This window comes from Miscanthus floridulus, chromosome 8, assembly GCF_019320115.1.
Source record: "Miscanthus floridulus cultivar M001 chromosome 8, ASM1932011v1, whole genome shotgun sequence".
In the NCBI taxonomy this organism is placed as follows: Eukaryota; Viridiplantae; Streptophyta; class Magnoliopsida; order Poales; family Poaceae; genus Miscanthus; species Miscanthus floridulus.
Window position 1 is genome coordinate 159,177,593 of NC_089587.1, and position 18,287 is coordinate 159,195,879.

At 48.7% G+C, this 18,287-nt stretch overlaps 1 pseudogene; it reads left to right on the forward strand.

Moving 5' to 3' along the window:
* The first annotated feature begins 5,957 nt into the window (after window positions 1–5,957).
* On the forward strand, window positions 5,958–16,957 carry LOC136473837 (uncharacterized; annotated as a pseudogene).
* The last annotated feature ends 1,330 nt before the right edge of the window (window positions 16,958–18,287 follow it).

Sequence of the window (18,287 nt, forward strand, 5' to 3'; positions counted from 1 at the left end):
TATGGCTATCAAACCTAAATGTGATCACACTCTCTAAGTGTCTTGATCACCAAAACAAAATAGCTCCTACAAGTTATACCTTTGCCTTGAGCCTTTTGTTTTTCTCTTTCTTCTTTTCAAGTTTAAGCCCTTGGTCATCACCATGCCATCACCATTGTCATGCTATGATCTTCATTAGCTTCTCTTCTTGAAGTGTGCTACCTATCTCATGATCACTTGATAAACTAGGTTAGCACTTAGGATTTCATCAATTCACCAAAACCAAACTAGAGCTTTTAGCGTAGCCCATGTAGTCTGCCGTGGGTATCCAGCGTTGTACCCCCCACAAGCTTGTATTTACTTTCATTTACATTGTACTTGTGTAGTTGCTCTTGTAATTAGTTAGCTACATTCTTGATTGTGTAGCTTGCTAGCTACATTCTTGATTGTGTAGCATAGAAGTAGCTCCCTTGTGAATTCCTCATCTCGGAAAAGCGTCTAATGTAGCTACGGTGGAGCTTGGATGGCTTCTGGTAGATGCGGTTTAGATCATGCTTGGTGCTCGGCCGAGTACACATAGCCATGTAGTTGTTGGTGAAGACCTTCTTCAGCTCTTCCTAGGATCCGATAGAGTCCGAGGCAAGGCTTGTCATCTAGTTCATCATAGTTGGCGTGTGCATGACGGGAAGATAGTTCGCCATGATGCTTGTATCTCCTCCAGCAGCGCGCACAACAGTGGCGCAGGCTTGTAGCCATTGTGTGGGGTTCATCCGTCCCTCGTAGGGTTTGACCCCAGTGATTTTGAAATCATGGGGCCACCGGATTGTTCGGAGTGCCCTCATGAATGCTCGAGGCCCTTTGGAATCATCGCTGTTGTGATCTGCAGCGTTGCCAGCATTGATTGGCTAGAGGGTTGAGTCTAGATGATCGAACTCTTGATCGTATTCTTGATGGCGGCGTACTTCTTCTTCATGATGAGAGAAACGGTGCTTGTCGATATGACGTCGCGCGTCTCAGAGATTATTGATGTGTGCTTGGACATCATGGTCAACTTTCTGGTCAGGTTAGTGAGGGCAGTCGATGCGGTTGCCCCTAGTTCCACCCTGGAGAGGTTGTCCATTGTCGTGATGCTAGTCGGTGAAACGACTTTGGCTGGGGCGGCGATTAGATCTTAACGCGGTGGATCGGCGAATCAAGCTCATCGAGTAGGAAGGTCTCTGATCCTGGCAGATCTCGTTGACCTGGCAGTGCACCGCTTTAACCATGATGGTGACCTTAGCGACCTCTGGTGTTTGTGGGAGCTGAGCAAGCTCATTGGTGGCCATAGCCAAGTTGGCGCTTGGGATCTTGTAGACGTCATGGCCATCAACACTAACAAATTTGTCGTCGAGGTTGCATTGGAGTGGGCATGGCCTTCCTTGTGATTCGAGCTGATCGTTGCAAGCAGCTTTGGCTAGCACAAGGGCAGCCTCATTTGCTCAGCGCGCGCACGGTTGACGTTCCTGTTGATGTGAGCGGCATGGTCCTCCTTGGTTTCCCCATCCCAAGGGGGGCTGTCGATGCTGACATTGAAAATTCCACCTCCACGGAAGGGTGGGAAAGGGGGTTGTATGGCGGTGGTTTCGGCGACAGTCTCCGTAGAGCCCTAGGACTCAGAGTCTGGATTTTCCTCCAGGATGGTTTGGAGGGACGCTTCGGGGTGTCGGCCAACGTATAGCATGTTGACAGTCAGCGAGAGCTGATCGGCGATCTGGTCGATGAGAAGATGGATATCTCCCACCTGGTCGGCGAATTTGCCCCTTAGGCCATCTTGATAGGTGGCAACGACGCTGGTCAGCCCGAAGGGTAGGGCCGTAACCCCTGGGGTTTCCTGATCCACCTCTAATAGATTTGAATTGGAGGGTGGTCGGTGCTGGGCCAGGGTGGTCAAAGCCGATTATACGATGGAGAGGCAATTGGCGAGCTTCTGGCCAACTTGATCGATGGATGCGATCTGATCATCGTTGTTGATTTGACTCCTCGGGTAGCGGGGGAGTGGGCGGCGATTTGTCAATGAAGACGACCTCAGAGGTGGTTCTGAGATCGGATCTATAGTCGTAGGTGTTGGGGTGATCGGCGTAGAATCGATCTACACCAGCTCGATGAGCTCTCCAACTCCATCAGCGTTGATGATCCAGGAGATCGATCCGACCGTGAAGATCTAGCCAGGCTATGGGAGGGACGAAGAGCCTACAAAATGTACCATCTTGTTCAACATGGAAACAGCACGCACACGCCTACCTGGTGCACCAACTGTCGACAGAATATCATCGGTAGTCCTTTGAGGGGTATCCTACGAAGGTATATTGATAGGCTGAGATGCGTGTAATCGAGAATAAGAAGGCAACAGAGACACAAGAGTTAAATAGGTTCGGGCCGTCAGCACGACATAATACCCTACTCCTGTGGTCTGTTGGATTATATTGGCTATCGTATGATATTACGTGCGTTTTGAGGGGGTCCCTACCTGCCTTATATAGTCTAGGGGCAGGGTTACAAGTTAGTTAGATCTAGGAGATAACCGGAAAGTAATAATAGATTACAGGAATCATGGGATCATACGTATCCTAACAGATCTCATAGTATCTTCGGGATATTTTCTCAGTGTCTTGCGGGGCGCGCCGAGCAGCACCGTACTCCACAAGGCTTCGTCTTGTGGGCTGGGTCACCTATGGGGGCACATCCCATGTAGTCTGTCGTGGGTATCCGGGGTTGTACCCCCACAAGATTGTATTTACTTTCATTTACACCGTGCTTGTGTAGTTGCTCTTGTAATTAGTTAGCTTGTGTAGCTTGCTAGTTACCTTCTTACTTGTGTAGCATAGAAGTAGCTCCCTTGCATGACTATTTTGGTTTGTGTAACCTTGTTAGGCACATTGGTTAGTTTGTGTAGCTAAGTGATTTGCACTCTTTAATTTGTCTTGTGTAGCTTTGTTATTGAGCATTGCTAGTGAGCTTAGGAGCTTTATGTTTTTGCATCACTAGCATGTGTAGGAGCACCTCGTGCTTGAAGTACTAGTTGTATAAATTTATGTGACCTTGCTCTAGAATTGACTAGGTGAGCTAAAGCTAGCTCGGCATCTTTATTGCCCATTTAGCATCTTTGTAAGGTGCTTGAAACTTAGATAGAGGGGTGTAGTCTTAGCAAGACCATTAGTTTTAATTCCGCATTTGTTTCGGTTAGCCGGCGTGATTAATTTTAGAAAGAACTATTTAGCCCCCTCTAGTCCGCCATCTCGACCCTACAAGCTCGCTGGCAACATGCGGCTCTCCGGTGTTAGCGTGCGGGGAGGTTGCCAGCAGTGCGCGGAGAGCGGGTGTGGTATGGCGTGACACGCGTAGGGTGGGTGGCTATGCGAGTTCAAGACGGGGAGGAGATGCACAAGCTTCACGACATACTTCATCTCCGTGTTCCTATGAATGGATAGGCGGAGGAGAGAGAGAGACACGAGATGGAACCAGAGAGGATAAGTCTAAGTGACCACCTATCGAGAGTATCAGATATTTGTGCAGTGGGTATGATATGTGGACAATGTGAGGCCCGTAGCGTTTGACATCCGGACGCGGGACGGACGCCTGTAGTGGAGCGTTACGGATTTACTAATACATGCTTTGGGTCTCAGGTTTATAGGAGTTCCCATCAAAATGGTAAATCATATATTGTGTAACTCCTAGAATATTCTCATGTGCTTAAGAACAGTAGCAAATTATTAGTGGCCGGTTATGAGTTTGGCCCTCTGAATATTGTAACGGACCTTTGAACTTTCAGGACAGCCGCGGCACACTTGCAATCTGAGAAAGTTTACATTGCACCAAAAATCACACGAGATGAGAGGGAATAATCAGGTGGGTGTTCGGCTGGCCGGTGGCTGGCTGGCTGGCTGGCCAGCCTACTCACAAAAGCACTGTTTATGTAAATAGTGTTTTCAGACAGAACAGTATTTTTCTCTCACAGCAATCAGTCGAAATAGTATTTTAGCTTATTTTTCACTCCTGCCGATCTGGCGGCAGAGCTTCATCAGCCGAAAAAGAAAGACAGCGATTTTGCAGCGGAGGCCCGCGGTTGTTTGTTGCCTTGCAGTCCTCCTTTTCCCGGTTGTTTGGCGACGCTGGCCTTGAGAAGAATGCAGGCTCCGGCGAGAGCAACATGCGTGTTGCCTATTGGTCTGCTAATCTTCGTGGGCTGTGCGACTGAGTTGGTGTGGCGTGTGGGACTAATCGTCCGTGCCTGGCCCGGGCATAAATGATCTAGAGAGGCCTTTCGTACCCAAGACGGCTTGGCCAGAGCCAGTTGCAAACCCAGCGCACTTGTGATAACCGAGTTGCTAGCCTCCGAACGTCCGATCCAGGCGTTTAGCATCGACAATACAAATTCCCGTTGGAACGTTAATACGCGAATAAAAAAAATCCTGCACCGCACCATGCTTATCTATACGCAGCTTTCTTCCTACGGATCTAGCACAGTCTTATCCTCTCCCCTGCTGTCATTTTGAAACACAACATTATCCTCTCCCCTGCTGCTTCTCCTCCCATCGGTGCCAGCGCATGAGCCGACGAGATTGGCAGCGGACGTTGCCTATGGCACGGAGGCGAAGGGACTCGTCTCGCGCCCGTGCTCAAGATGCGCAACCGTCGGAGAGTGTGGTAAACAATCCGGCGGACGGCGGATGGTTCGATGACGGTGGGGCCTGTGCGCTCAACGGCGGGCGCCATGGTGGCTTGGAGGAGCCGCATGTCACAAGTGATCCGACCAAAAGTGACTTTGCAACACGGAGCAATGCGAGATGCGACATCAGAAGTTTTTGTTTGCAACAACGAAAAATATATGATAAGAATAACATCATCTCATCCCATGAGATTCTAAGAAAAATGAATTCATGCTGGAACAAAAGGAGATGTTTCATGCTGCAACATCCGATCGGAATCCCTTTTTTCCTGTAAGAGGGAGACTTTGCAATTCAGCTATTGAAACATCCGATAACAACTCATGCAACAACAGAAAAGACTAATGCAACAAAGAAATACTACTTGCTACAACATCATAACAAAGCTATTGCAACATCAAAGTCATTCAACTGCAAAATGGAAGTGTTGCCTTCACGAAGTCAGCCCGCGAGGAAGAATGATACCACCATGGCAACACAAATTCCCACCTTAACATCTCAATCAACCATCGTAACATGCAAAATCAAACATTGAAACATCACAAATCCTATAAAGAGGGGCAAACAAAAATCAGAATAGAAATCCCAGAAAAGTGAACAAAATCCGCAACAAGAGAAACGAACAATTGAAACAAATGAAATAAATACACGAAACATCTGGACTTTACCATTGCCACATCCGTCTTGAGTGGAAGAGTCAGGTCGCCCACGATGACAGTGGTGGGAGAGGGGCCTAGGCGGTGGCGGCGAAGCAGTAGAGGAAGAGTGGTGGTAGGCGGGTGTGCGAGGAAGGAGGTGCCTATGCAGGGCATGGGATGCTGAGCAGGGAGGACTGTGTCCCCAACGCAGGCGAGCTTGCTCAGAGGAGGGATGGCCACAAGTGACGACGAGGTTACACGGCGTGCGGAAGGCAGCTGCGAGCGCCGCCGCGGATGGCGATGAGGCAGTGCGACGTGAGTAGGGAGCTGCGAGGGGAAAGCACCACCACCAATGAGGCATCTGCGAGCGCCGCCGAGGAGAGAGAGAGAGGGCCGCAGTGGAGAAAGAGAGACGGTGCTGAACGGGATTAGTGACGTGGGGGAGCGAGAGGATAGACGCGTGGGTGGCAGGGCATGTGGGGATGTGTGGGCGTGGGGGAGGAAGAGAATAGACACGTGGGTGGCAGGGCATGTGGGGGATGTGTGGACGTGGGTGGTGAGTGTCCAATGATTTGCGTCCAGATAGAACGTAACACACGTAGCATTACCGCTGTGATAGCCCAAGGACAGAGCACAGGCTACACAGCACATCGAGTGCTTGGCCACACACAATCTTCATGGTTATCATCATCCTCATCAGTACCATTTGGATCTCCTCCCATCCGAACGAACGTTCCGTCCGGATGTGCACTTATCATCATGCTTCCACGATCCCAACAGTAGCAGAAACAAAAAGGGTGGACTCGAATCCCCGGAGCTTGCAGTTGCAGTCTTGCAGATGGCAGTGCGGGAGGCGAATGGTCCCGGGCGGGTCAGGGCGGCGACGTGGGCGGCGCGCGGTCACCGCGGCCCTCACGTCGCCGTGCCGGCCGGGCGGGCACGGCCGACCGCGTGAGATCCGGTCAAGACGACTCGTGCTCTGGGCTCGGCCTCGGTGGATGCATGTCGTCTGCTCTGCTCTGCTCGCGCTTTGGTCTTTGCTATTGCTACCCTTCTTCCCTTGCCTGGAGATCCGGGAGCACATGCACATGGACATGCCCGATCCTCTTCCACCTACCCTACTCTAAAAGCAAGGGAGCAAGAGCAAGAACTTCTCTCTCTTCCTCCGCCGCATCCCCATGTGCAGTGCAGCAGCTGCAGCTAGCGCGCATTGTTTTCTGTTCCCTCCAGTAGTCTACCCCGGTCGGCCGGTCCATTCCATTTGCATCGCCGACGACTGAGGATTAACGCAGCTGCTACCCACTGTCGGGGGACTGCACTCCACCTAGGAGCACTGCTAACACTCCGATTCCATCCACGGTAATCATATTCTTTAATAAGCTGACATCCCCTTATGATTGTAAAGGTCTGATTGTTGTCGTCTGTCAATTCCCAAATCGATCGTTAGGGAAACGGCAAATAGAATCCAATCAAATCATGGTTTAAATCCAACGAGTTGTGGCATATTTTGGACACACGCAGGCGGCGCTCCTAATGATAAGTACAGGATAGAGAGGTCGATCATCAGTTCTGGTTAATTCAATGTACCCCATGCATACCAATGGACAGCTTGTTCTTGCTTGTAGCACCTGCCCTTCTTACCTAAACTTGATTGGATTAGTTTAGTTCAATGCACCAGTCATCAGCCTGGCCACTCTAATCTCAAGTTAATCTCCCCAAAGGCCAAAACCAAAACCAAGCAGCTAGCTCTCAGCCAGCATGCAATCAAACCATGCAAATACAACGCATGCCCCCATGATAATGGAATGCTCTGTACTCATCTTCTTGTTGCCCTGAGCGGCTGAACCGAAACCACCTCAGACAAGAAGCAGGGGCCATCGAATCCCCAATCATATGCAACAGACAGACAGCTCATGCCTGCTGCTCCCAATCTGCATGCCGCCAACCCAAGGCCATGCCCATCCATCCATCCATGATATACACACAACCACGCACCCCACGTACCCTGTCTCCTTCCTCCATCCGTCCGTCCGGCCTAGCCCGCTCATGTGTGCATGCGCGCGCCATTGCTCCTGCACATACAGAGACAGCTGCAGATGCATGCAAGCTTTCCTCGTATTGCCGCACAAGACTTTGAGCTGATACCACTGTAACCAGGAGATCGATCGCGCTATCACCAGCCCCTCCTCTTCCATGGGTACCATTCCGACCTATACTTTCTACAGTCTACGCAAGGCATTTCATTTGGTGCCCTGTATAGTTGTATCTTTCTATGGGTTGGAAGCTAGCTCTTTTTGTGTTCTTGGCCTACTGCGTTGCATTTCTTTGAGAGTCGATCTTGTCCACAGAGGTCCACGCGGCTTTCTAGGAATGGTCTTTTTCTTGGATGTCTCTGTTTTTTTTTTTTTGACAGTTTCAACCTGTTGTGGTCCACATCGATCTTATCTGGGCGTAGTGCCGTATCTTGGCTTTGTTGGTACTCCTGTACTGCATGTAATCTGTTGCAGGAGTACGCCTTCTTTGCACAGAGCACCTAATCCTAATCGTATTTGCAGCATTTGCTGTATCTCTGAATTTTTTTCGGTCTGCGGGACTCGAATGTGGAATGGAATCCATCGAGTAGCTTTACCCTGTTCCAAGAAGGAAGAGAGAGAGAGACGGCGAGATCCTCCCTCCTCCATCTTTTTTTCCTTTGGCATGCTCTTCTTATTCCTTCCACCAAGACCAAGGCTAGTCACCAACAAACAATGCTGCCTCCATCTGATCTGACTCTCTCCACCTTTTCCTTTGAGATCCCCCGCGCGCTTTCATCAGTTGATCCGAGTACGGGAGCTGCCTGCCAGGGCGGCGTCGCTGATGCTGTCGCTGTAGAGCAAAAGCACGCCCAAATCCCGAGGCAAATCCGAGCACATGATTAGCCCCGCATCCTAGCTCCTTTCCGTTGCTGCTTACTCCTACTCCTATTCCTATGGGAGCAGTATTCATTCAGGTGGATTCTCACCTGTGATAGATACATGTGAAATCATTTCGATCGCCTTCTTTCTTGTGAATTTGTAGCATGTAACAAGCGATGTTCTTGTTTCTCATGGCAAGAAGATGCTGCCGTCTTTATTTACCAGCTGGTATCTGAATCCAGGACTGCGATGCTGAGGGAGGCCACTGGTCTGGGAAGAGGAGTTTCCACCGCCACCAAGATCCGCAAGCGCTGCGCCGTGTCGCCGTCGTCGGCCGCGTCGTCCTCGGACCGCCAGAGGAGGAGGTGGGAGCTGCGGGCGAAGCGGAGCGTGCGCCTGATCGGCCAGAGCGCGGAGCCGGGTCGCATTGCCCGAGCAGCAGCAGGATCAAGAGGAGGACGATGTCGGAGCCGTCCTGGACGAACCGGCGCTGCCGCCACGGCAACGTCGAGACGCGGTCCGCGGCGTCGGCCAGGAAGCTCGTCAGCGCGCTCTGGCAGCACGGCAAGGGCGGGAGCGCATTCGAGGAGGAGGTTGGGGAGGGGGAGGTTCGGTGGGATGCGGCCGCCAAGCGCCGGAGCTCCTCGGATCACCGGCGCAGCGCGTCGGTCGAGGTGGTGAGCGCCGCCGCTCGCCGTGTCGTGCTGCATGTGTTTGTTGTGTCACTGTCGTTGGGTCCTGCTCTGAATCTGTTTGTTTGCTTTGCTGCAGCTGTCCAAGTTGTCGAGAAGAAAGATCAAGGCTTTCAAGGATGATGATGGAGAGAGGAGCTGGCATAATGGCCATGCTCATGGCCACTGCTTCTCAGATGTCATGAGCAATGGCGGCACTGTGGGGGTAAGTTCCAAGATCCGTACTACTCGAACCCTTCCCTTGTGCGTATGAATTATGATGTTGGACATTTCCCTGCCCTTTTAATAACTACTTATTACTGTATCAACTAATGAGATTTTCCTAAACGTTGTCAATACGCTGTAAGTATTACAGATCTTCATTCAAACATTCAAAACAATTCAGAGTAAGGATTTTGCTGCCAACCTTCACATTATCATAGACTGCCATTTGTAATGAGGTTTTACCCCTGTCTGCATTTCTGATGCAAATTTCTGAAGTAGTGGCAGCCGGTCTCTGAAGTCTGAACCTTTTTGGAGCCTATCCTCGTGGTTAGGCTGTACCGACTGCGATTATCATATCTTTTTTCGAAAGGCGGCAAAAGCGTTGCGAGATTTTTATTAGACGAAAAAAAAGAGAGACAAAAATTATAAGATTACAACTCGAGCCATTCTCGCTACTTTGACCCTTAGGTCAGCCACTCTACTCTGAACGCAGCTTGACAGAAAACAAAAACTGAAGGAAAAGAACTCCCCTGAAAAAAGAAAACCAAGGAAGAAGAAAAAACCGCTATCTATTACTGTTGTGGCTGATTGATCTGCTTGTATGATCTTGTTGCCGCCCGATATTGCTCCATGTCTTCCTTGCATAAGAAGGCTACTTCCTTTGGTTGTAGACTCTTGTTCTCAAAAGTTCTATTCCTTTCTTTCCATATATTCCACCAGAAATAAATCATGATGCCATCAAATGTTTTCCTCTGGCTTTTGTCAATCTTAGTCTGGCATCTTCGCCGATAGCTGTGAAGAGATCCATTGATTCCGATGTTATCGATTACCGTCAAACCAAGCCACTGTTTTAGGAAGGCCCAAGCTTGTTTTGTGAAGTAGCAGTCTTTGCATAAGTGCGTGGGGGTTCCAAGTTCATTACTGCAGAGTTTACATATCGGATCATTCGGCCAATGCCGTTTTATCAAATTGTTAACCGTTAGGATCTTCTTATGTAGCAATGTCCATGCAAAGAACCTGCATTTGAATTCACCCTTTGCTCTTCATACTGGCGTAAGTTTCAGCTTGCTGAAGGTCCCTTGGAATTGGATTCGGTAGGTGCTTATTGTTGTATATTCCCCATCTGTTGTTCTATACTATCCTCCCTGCTTTCATCTAGCTGCACCTGTTGTACAGCGTTCCAAAGCAAGACATACTCATGTAATTCAGTCGGCGAAAACACCGGGTTAATATGCTTTATCCACTTGTTGTCGTGCAAAGCTTTCTGCACCGTGATATTTTTCCTTTTAGCTTTTTTGAATAGTGTCAGGGCCATGTTTTTTAGGGTTTGTCCTTGTGCCCAGGATGACGACCAGAACTTGGCGAATTTCTCATCTCCGATCGTTACTATTGTGGATGCCGCAAAAAATTCTCGGTCTTGGCTATCACAAGGCAGTTCCAGCTTATTCCATGCTCTTTTCTTTTGTCGCCATTGGAACCACAGCCATCGTATTCTTAATGCACACGCGAAACGTTCAAGGTCTAATATCCCCAAACCCCCTTTTATTTTGGGGAGACATGTGGTTGGCCAATTTATAATAGAGTACCCCCGTCTACTTTGTCTGGTGTTTCTCCCCTCCAGAGAAAACTCCTTCGCAACCGATCAATCCTATTAATCAACCATTTTTGTTCCAGGAAAATAGTCATATGGTAGATCGGTTGAGCTGACAGCACTGTTTTTACAAGGGTCTCCCTTCCTGCAGCGAACAGCAACCTTTCCTTCCATCCTGGTAGTCTAGCTCCAATTTTGTCTATTAAAGGTTGGACTTCTACTTTGCGCAGTTTTCTAATATGGAGAGGGAGGCCGAGGTACTTCCCGGGGAACTTGGCGATCTTTCCAGGGAAATTCTATAGCAGTTGGGTGACGGCACTGTCCACCATCCGAATTGGGAAGATTTCCATCTTGGAGATGTTGATTTTGAGGCCCGAGCAATCGCCAAGGAAGGCTACAATCCTATGTAGGTGTTCTAGCTCTAGGCTGCTCAGGTCAACAAAGATTGCCACATCGTCCGCATATAGTGAGCAGCGTAGGTTGGCCGCCTTTGGTGATATCGGTTTCAAGATGCCTCTGTTTGCAGCAACTTCAATGATGCGCTGTAGTGGATCACCGGCAAGAATGAATAGAAGGGGTGATAGGGGATCACCCTGTCGTAGTCCCCTAGCATGCCTAATCTCTTTTGATGGTTGGCCGTTGATCAAGACCCTGGAAGTTGACGTTCCCAACATAGCCGAGATCCAGTCCCTCCATTTTGTATTGTATCCCAAATTCTCTAGAACCTCTAACAGGAAACTCCACCCCTATTGAATCAAAAGCTTTCGAGATGTCAAGTTTTATGAAGAGCGCCGGTTTCTTTTTCTTATGCAATAGTTGGATCACCCGTTGTGCATAGATAAAGTTGTCAAGTATGCACCTCTTCTTGATGAATGCATTTTGTGCATTTGAAACTAGAGTGTTCATGTGAGGCGCTAATCTATTAGCTAGGATTTTCGTGATGATTTTTGCGACACTGGTGATGAGGCTTATAGGTCTATAATCGGATAAGGATGATGCTTCTGATGTTTTAGATAGGAGGACAATATTGGCTGCATTGATCAATCCCAACTTAGATGTTCTATGGTTATAGAAACTCATGATTGCCTCAATCAAATCATGCTTGATGATCGACCAGCAGCGTTTATAGAAGAGTCTGATGAAACCATCAGGGCAGGTGCTTTCTCGGCCAGCATCTCCTTGATCACAGCCTCTATTTCCTGTTCAGTGAATGGAGCATCTATATCGTCCAGATCATGGTGATTGTAGCTAAGCTCATTCTAGTTTAATCCTCTAGTTCTTGTGCTCGGTGTCCCAATTAGGTTGGAGAAGTGGGTGTGCGTCAAAGTTGTTTTGCTTTCTTGCGATATGGCCGGTCCTGACTCACCATTTAGCGTCGCAATGAAAGATCTCTTTTTTCTCATGTTTGTGTGTAGCTGAAAGAAACGTGTATTGGTGTCTCCTTTGCGGATCCATGTTAGCCTCGAGTGTTGGCGTGCTCGAGATTTTTGTATCGCTGCAATCCCTAGAGCTTTGGCTTTTAGGTACTTTTTGAATTCCAATTCCTCCGGCGTGAGAGTCCTAGCTTCTTGCGCCTTCTTTAAATTTGCTAGTACTATGTTTAGTATCGCCTAGCTTAATTTCCATCTGCCCAGGGATAAGCGCCTCCAATTTCTTAGCGCCTTGCTTGTGCATAGCAATTTGACGTGGAGTCGCAATATGGTGTCCTAGGTGTCCATCGGTGTGCTCCATGCCTTCTGAACCGTGTCAGCAAAACCAGGCATCTGTACCCAGTGCGCTTCAAATATGAATCCCCTATAGAAATCACGATTAGTGTCCCCTTGGAGAAACAAAGCGCAGTGCGCTTCAAATATGAATCCCCTATAGAAATCACGATTAGTGTCCCCTTGGAGAAACAAAGCGCAATGGTCAGAGCCAAGGGAGGCTAAAGCTTGTAGTTCTGTTCTTGGGAACAAATCCCGCCAATCTGTGGATGCAAAAATGTGATCGATTCTTGTCATAGTTGGCGACTGCTGATCATTGCACCAGGTGTACTTTTTGCCTCTAAGCTCAATCCTTGCCAGTTCAAGATTGTCGATGGTTGCTCTGAATCTATTGATCATTTGCAAGTTCAGTTGTTGTTTTTCTCCTGGGCATTAAGAATTAGATTGAAATCTCCCAGCAGCAGCCATGTTGGGAGCATATGCTGGCGTAGGTCCAAGATTTCTTGCAAGAAAAGGATTTTATCTGCATCATTTTGAGGACCATAGACTCCAGATATAGACCATTCCTTGTTTTCAGCTAGCATTGTTAGTTTTGTTGTAACCGTATTGGTTGTCAGGTGAGGTTGAGTTAGAGTGAAGAAACGTTCTGATGCCGCGATGAGGATGCCTCCGCAGACTCCAACCGATGGTAGAAAAACAGCGTTGCTTGCCATCTCGATACCCACCGCGTCGACCAGGAGTTGTTTCTTGCAAGCATACAATCGTCGCCCCGGAAAAAATGATCTGAGTTCTAACTGAGGCTCGCTTTGCTCCATCGTTTAATCCTCTGACATTCCAGCACATGATGTTGCAGTTTTTAGCTGCCATAATGGAAAGGTCCGACTACTAGCTTAAGGCGGTTCAACATGGTGGGAACAGACCCACAACCGGGGATGACCGAAGGCAACAGAGCCAGCAGGTCAGAGTTCTTTCCCAAGATCCAAAACATACAAGTTCTCGACCGAAGGCTCATAGGCCAGCAGGCGCACGTCTGAAGAAAACCAAGAGGTTCAAAATGCAACAGGTGTCCAGAAGCACCAAAACAGCCACACAGGGCTCGACTAACAACTACGACTTGAGGAGGATAACTTGGGCACCCGGCCTGGACCCCTTTGCCTAAGGGGGCCGACATTGGGCATTATTAGGCCACTGGGAGCTGGCGCCTAGGCCAGCAGCTCCGGAACGACCGCCGCGTTCCTCTGGTTATGCCCCTTCTTCTGGCTCGTGTTGACTTGCTCAATGAGTCCTTGGATGGCCTCCATGGTGTTCTTCTCCATCGGCCTTTCAAAGTGCTGCGCATAGAATTCAAACTCATCATTGATCGGGTCTTTCTCCATGCCTGATAAATCACCTAGCTTTTTAACTAGCAATTCTTGGGCAATCTGAATGGCGCCCTTACCTACATTATTTGCTGCCTTTTTTGCTAATCTAGAACTTTGCCTTTTGCTGGAGCTTGGTGGTGGTGTGACCAGAGGAATTTGGTGTAGCATTGGTGCTGTGTTATGCACTTCCAGTAAGGGTTGTGGAAGGGGTCTCGAAATTGATTCAATGAAATTATCTATGGAGGGTGGTTGTGGCTGGCGGCCATCAGTAGAGTTGTTTCCTGACTGGCCAGCAGTTGGTACCAGTAGGGCTAAACTGATTTCCTCTACTTCCTCTATAGGTTGACTATGCATCGTTGTAGGCACTTCTAAGTCTAAGCTTTCATTGGCCATATGGGAGATTGCATTACTCGAATGTTGGTTCTCTTCTAAGTCAAGATTTTCATTGGCCATTTGGGCTATTGCATTACTCAAATCTTGGTTCTCTACTTCATTGTCAGAGAATGCAGCAGCTGTACAAGCTGGGGGCTTACCAGGATCACGTCCAGGTGATCCAGCAGCAGCTCCAGCTTTTTCTCCATGGGTGCACTGGTCCGCTCTCCCATCGGCCCCTCCATGTCCATGTCTGCTTCTGGTTCAGTGGAAAGAGGCGATGCGTTATGCACTGTATGTGCTGCAAATGCACCCTGTATATTGGTTACAATGTTAGGAGCATTCTCACTTGGTGTGATGATGTTGGAGTCCACGGTGGTTGACAGCCACATGCGATCTTCGTCCACTTGCTCCACCGGCTGCTGTACTCTACACCAACCGGGCTTATCCATTCATTCATCTGCTGATGCGATTCTCCTCATCATCACCTCAAGCCTAGCACATAGGCTGTTAGTTGGAGGTTACCTGCGGTGCCGTTGTTAATCCTCCTCTAGGTTTATGCGGCGACGGGAAAGATGGACTGATCGAAAGTTGGAGCCGAGATTCGACGGTTAGTTGGGACCTGTTTTTCAGTTGGTACAACGGTTAGTTGAATAGGAGGGCCACATCCTCAGCTCTGACTGTGTGTCTGTCAGCGCCGCCTAATCATGCTGCTCTTCGTTCTGTCCGTCTCAATCATCCTGCACTAGTCCTTGAGATGGAAGTTCACATCAAGTTTGTCCGCTGCCCATGGTTGGTAGTATAAACTTTGGGGGTGTCTGGTGGCCCCTTTAAATTTTAGTTGTTGTTCCATCAGATGTTTGACACATACATGGAGTATTAAATATAAACTAATTACATAGTTTGTGACTAATTTGCGAGACGAATCTTGTAAGTCTAATTGGTCCATGATTTGATAAATTTTTGCTACATTAAACATATACTAATGACGGATTAATTAGGCTTAAAAAATTCGTCTCGTGGAGTACTAATAGATTATGTAATTTGTTTTTTTATTAGTATCCGAGCATCCCATACAACATCCTTTCGACACACCTCCTAAATTTTAGTAGCCAGATCCAAACACCCCTCGGGATACTGGTAAATGCTGAGATCATAACAACAACAGCAGTAACAAAGAAACCATATATACCCACTGTATGTAGTTGCTGATCATTTCATCTGTACCACCACCTTTTTTTGTTGAGTCTAAACATCTTCCAAGTTGCTGTTCATTTGCTGATCTGAACAATTCGAGTATGAATCAATGTTGGTCCACCCATTTTCAGGGCCGCACTCCAGCACGCCAGGGTGATCGAAACAGAACAGTGCAGATGCAGGAGCTGTACAACAGCCTCACCGCGTCCAACGAGCTCGTCAGGGTCCTGGCCAACGTCCTGGGACCCACGGGGGGCCTCAACCCGACGGCGGCGTCCCTCCTCGCCGCGCTGCGCTCCGAGCTGGACGCCGCGCGCCAGCTCGTGAAGCAGCACAGGCGCGGCGGCGACGAGGACGACGACTACGAGCGCCTGCTGCGGAAGCAGCTCGCGGAGGAGGTGCGCGCATGGAAGTGCAGGCACAGGGAGAAGGCCGCGGCGGCCGCGCGGCTGGTCGCCTCGGAGCTCGACGGCCAGCGGCGGTCGCGTAGTCGGGCGGAGAGGGTGGGCAAGAAGCTAGCGGAGGCGCTGGCGGACGCGGAGGCGTCGCTGCGGGCGGCCACGCGGGAGCTTGAGCTGGAGAGGGCGTCCAGGGAGCGCCTGGAGAAGGTGTGCGACGAGCTCGCCAGGGGCGTTGGCGCCGGCACGGAGGCAGAGGAGGAGGAACTCAGGCGGGAGGCCGCCACCGCTCTGGAGGAGTTGGAGAGGGAGAGGGAGATGCTGCAGGTCGCAGACGAGCTCCGTGAGGAGCGGGTCCAGATGAAGCTAGCGGAGGCGAGGCTCCAGTTCGAGGAGAAGAACGCCGTCGTCGACCGCCTGCGCCAAGAGCTCGAGGCCTTCTTGGGCACCAGCAACGAACGTCGAGAAAAAATGCCTGCTCACCATGAACTGGTGGCCAAGGATGTGGTGGAGGATCAGCAGCTGCAATTGGTTCTTGCCTCTGAATTCGGTGTCGACGGCATCGATAGTGTGGTCACACAAAAGAGCGGACAAGAAGAAAATGCCGAAGCTGATGCTGATGACGACTCGGAAGGCAGCGACATCGAGCTCAACATGGACGGCCACAGCTGGAGCTACACCACCAACACCTCCAGGTCCAGGGAGACGACGGCCATGAACGCAGCGTCAGTGCACGGCTCACTTTCAGACAGAGCAACGGAATGTGGGGCCGACGCCGGCACCTTCGATCGGAGATCTGAAGCAACGAGGGAGGCACTGGAACAGGACTGGGCGGCGGACGGATGCAGCGACGACGGGACCACCACCAAGGACATGGACGAGGACGCGGAAAGGTACGAGGCGATCAAGAACCTCAGGGAGCAGATGCTGGCCGGCCACGCCTTTCTCGTCCTGTCCAAAGGTGAGGCCGACGCTGACAGCGATCGGCATCGCCATGGTTTCGCTTCTCATTTTGAAGACGGTGGCCTCTGGTGAGCCAAATTGCTTGGTGTTCACTGTTCAGCCGTTGATGGTGACACCAGCCCTCTCTTTCTTTAAAATTTGTGTAGTCTCTTTTGGTTTTGGTGCTCCATTTGCACAGCACAGTTTTATAGAGTTTTTTTTTTCCTCTGGGGTTTGGATCGATACTGTACTTCCACAGGAATCGTGATTTCAAAGTTTTGATGTTTTGGCACTTGCATTTTGCGTTTGGCATCACAATCAAAACTCAAAACTCACAAATGCCTTATTTCTGGATACAGAATTATAAACTTATAACCTTAATGTTAGTGGAGGCCTGCACTTTAATACCCAAGAGATGCGTGAAAAAAATCTAGAAATTCTGATAAGAATAAAAAAAATCTAGCAATCGATTTAGCAGACTTAAATCGCTAACCACCAGATCTATTATGTTTTTGAAAAATATTCACAGTATCATCTAAATTTGTATCCGAATTACACGTATATGACATCATAAAAAGCAACCTAAATTTACATCTAAATTACCTGTTATATGCTATTAAGTGAACCCTTGTAAGGTTGAATGGTCGAAGTGGTGGCTGGTGGGTTGGAGGGGAGGGAAGGGCTGAATTGTGCTCAAAAAATAAAATAAACCGACAACCTTACGTTATGCAAACTATAGACCCCCTAAGTACCTTTGGTTCCTAAGTTCTTCTAGAAAGCAATCTATCGAGTCCTTAGAGCCAACACACTAATCATCTCCTTAGCTAGGATCACACTTAAATAAGGTCCTTAGATAGCGTATGAAATCTATGATAAGCACACCAACATAACTCCTAGTTGTCACACAAGAAACATATGATCAAAGAATAATATAAAGCAAGTAGTGAGAAAGGTCGAGACAACTGGATTTTTTTTTTATTTTTTTCTCGTGGTCTCGGGTTGTTGCCATGAGGAAATCATATGCTGAACTAACCTTATTTTCTATGACACTATAAATTGAAGATACATCTTCATGGGTAAATAGAACAGAGGTTCATGAAGGGAGCTGAAATTAGGGGGGCAACACCATGCCAACGTTGCAGATCAAGAACTATTAGTGGTGCTACAAAGCATTGCTGATCAGATCTATCTAGGCATAAGGATTCATCCTACCGACCAATCTCCCTATGAGGTTTAGGGTTTATGGATTTATCTAGCTAGTCGTCTAGTATAAAGCTTGGTGACATCTACAAGTATCTTGCTACCGATATTATAAGTTAATCTTTATTGGGAACTTATTACACTTGGACTGTGCCATGTGTTGTATGTTGTGCTTCATCTAAAGTCTATTTCTTATGTGATTAGATCACTAGAGGAAAGTGAGTGATCATAGTACATGTCCCCCACAATGTCACAAAAATATACACATGGACCACTAAGGGCCAAATCCAAACTAGAGCGGATGTCACATTTCCAGCCTACCTCTCATACTAAAAATGGATTAACCTTTCAAGTAGAGTTAACTAACATTTTTAGTTTTTGTCATCCATAAATCAACTAACTATGGATACACA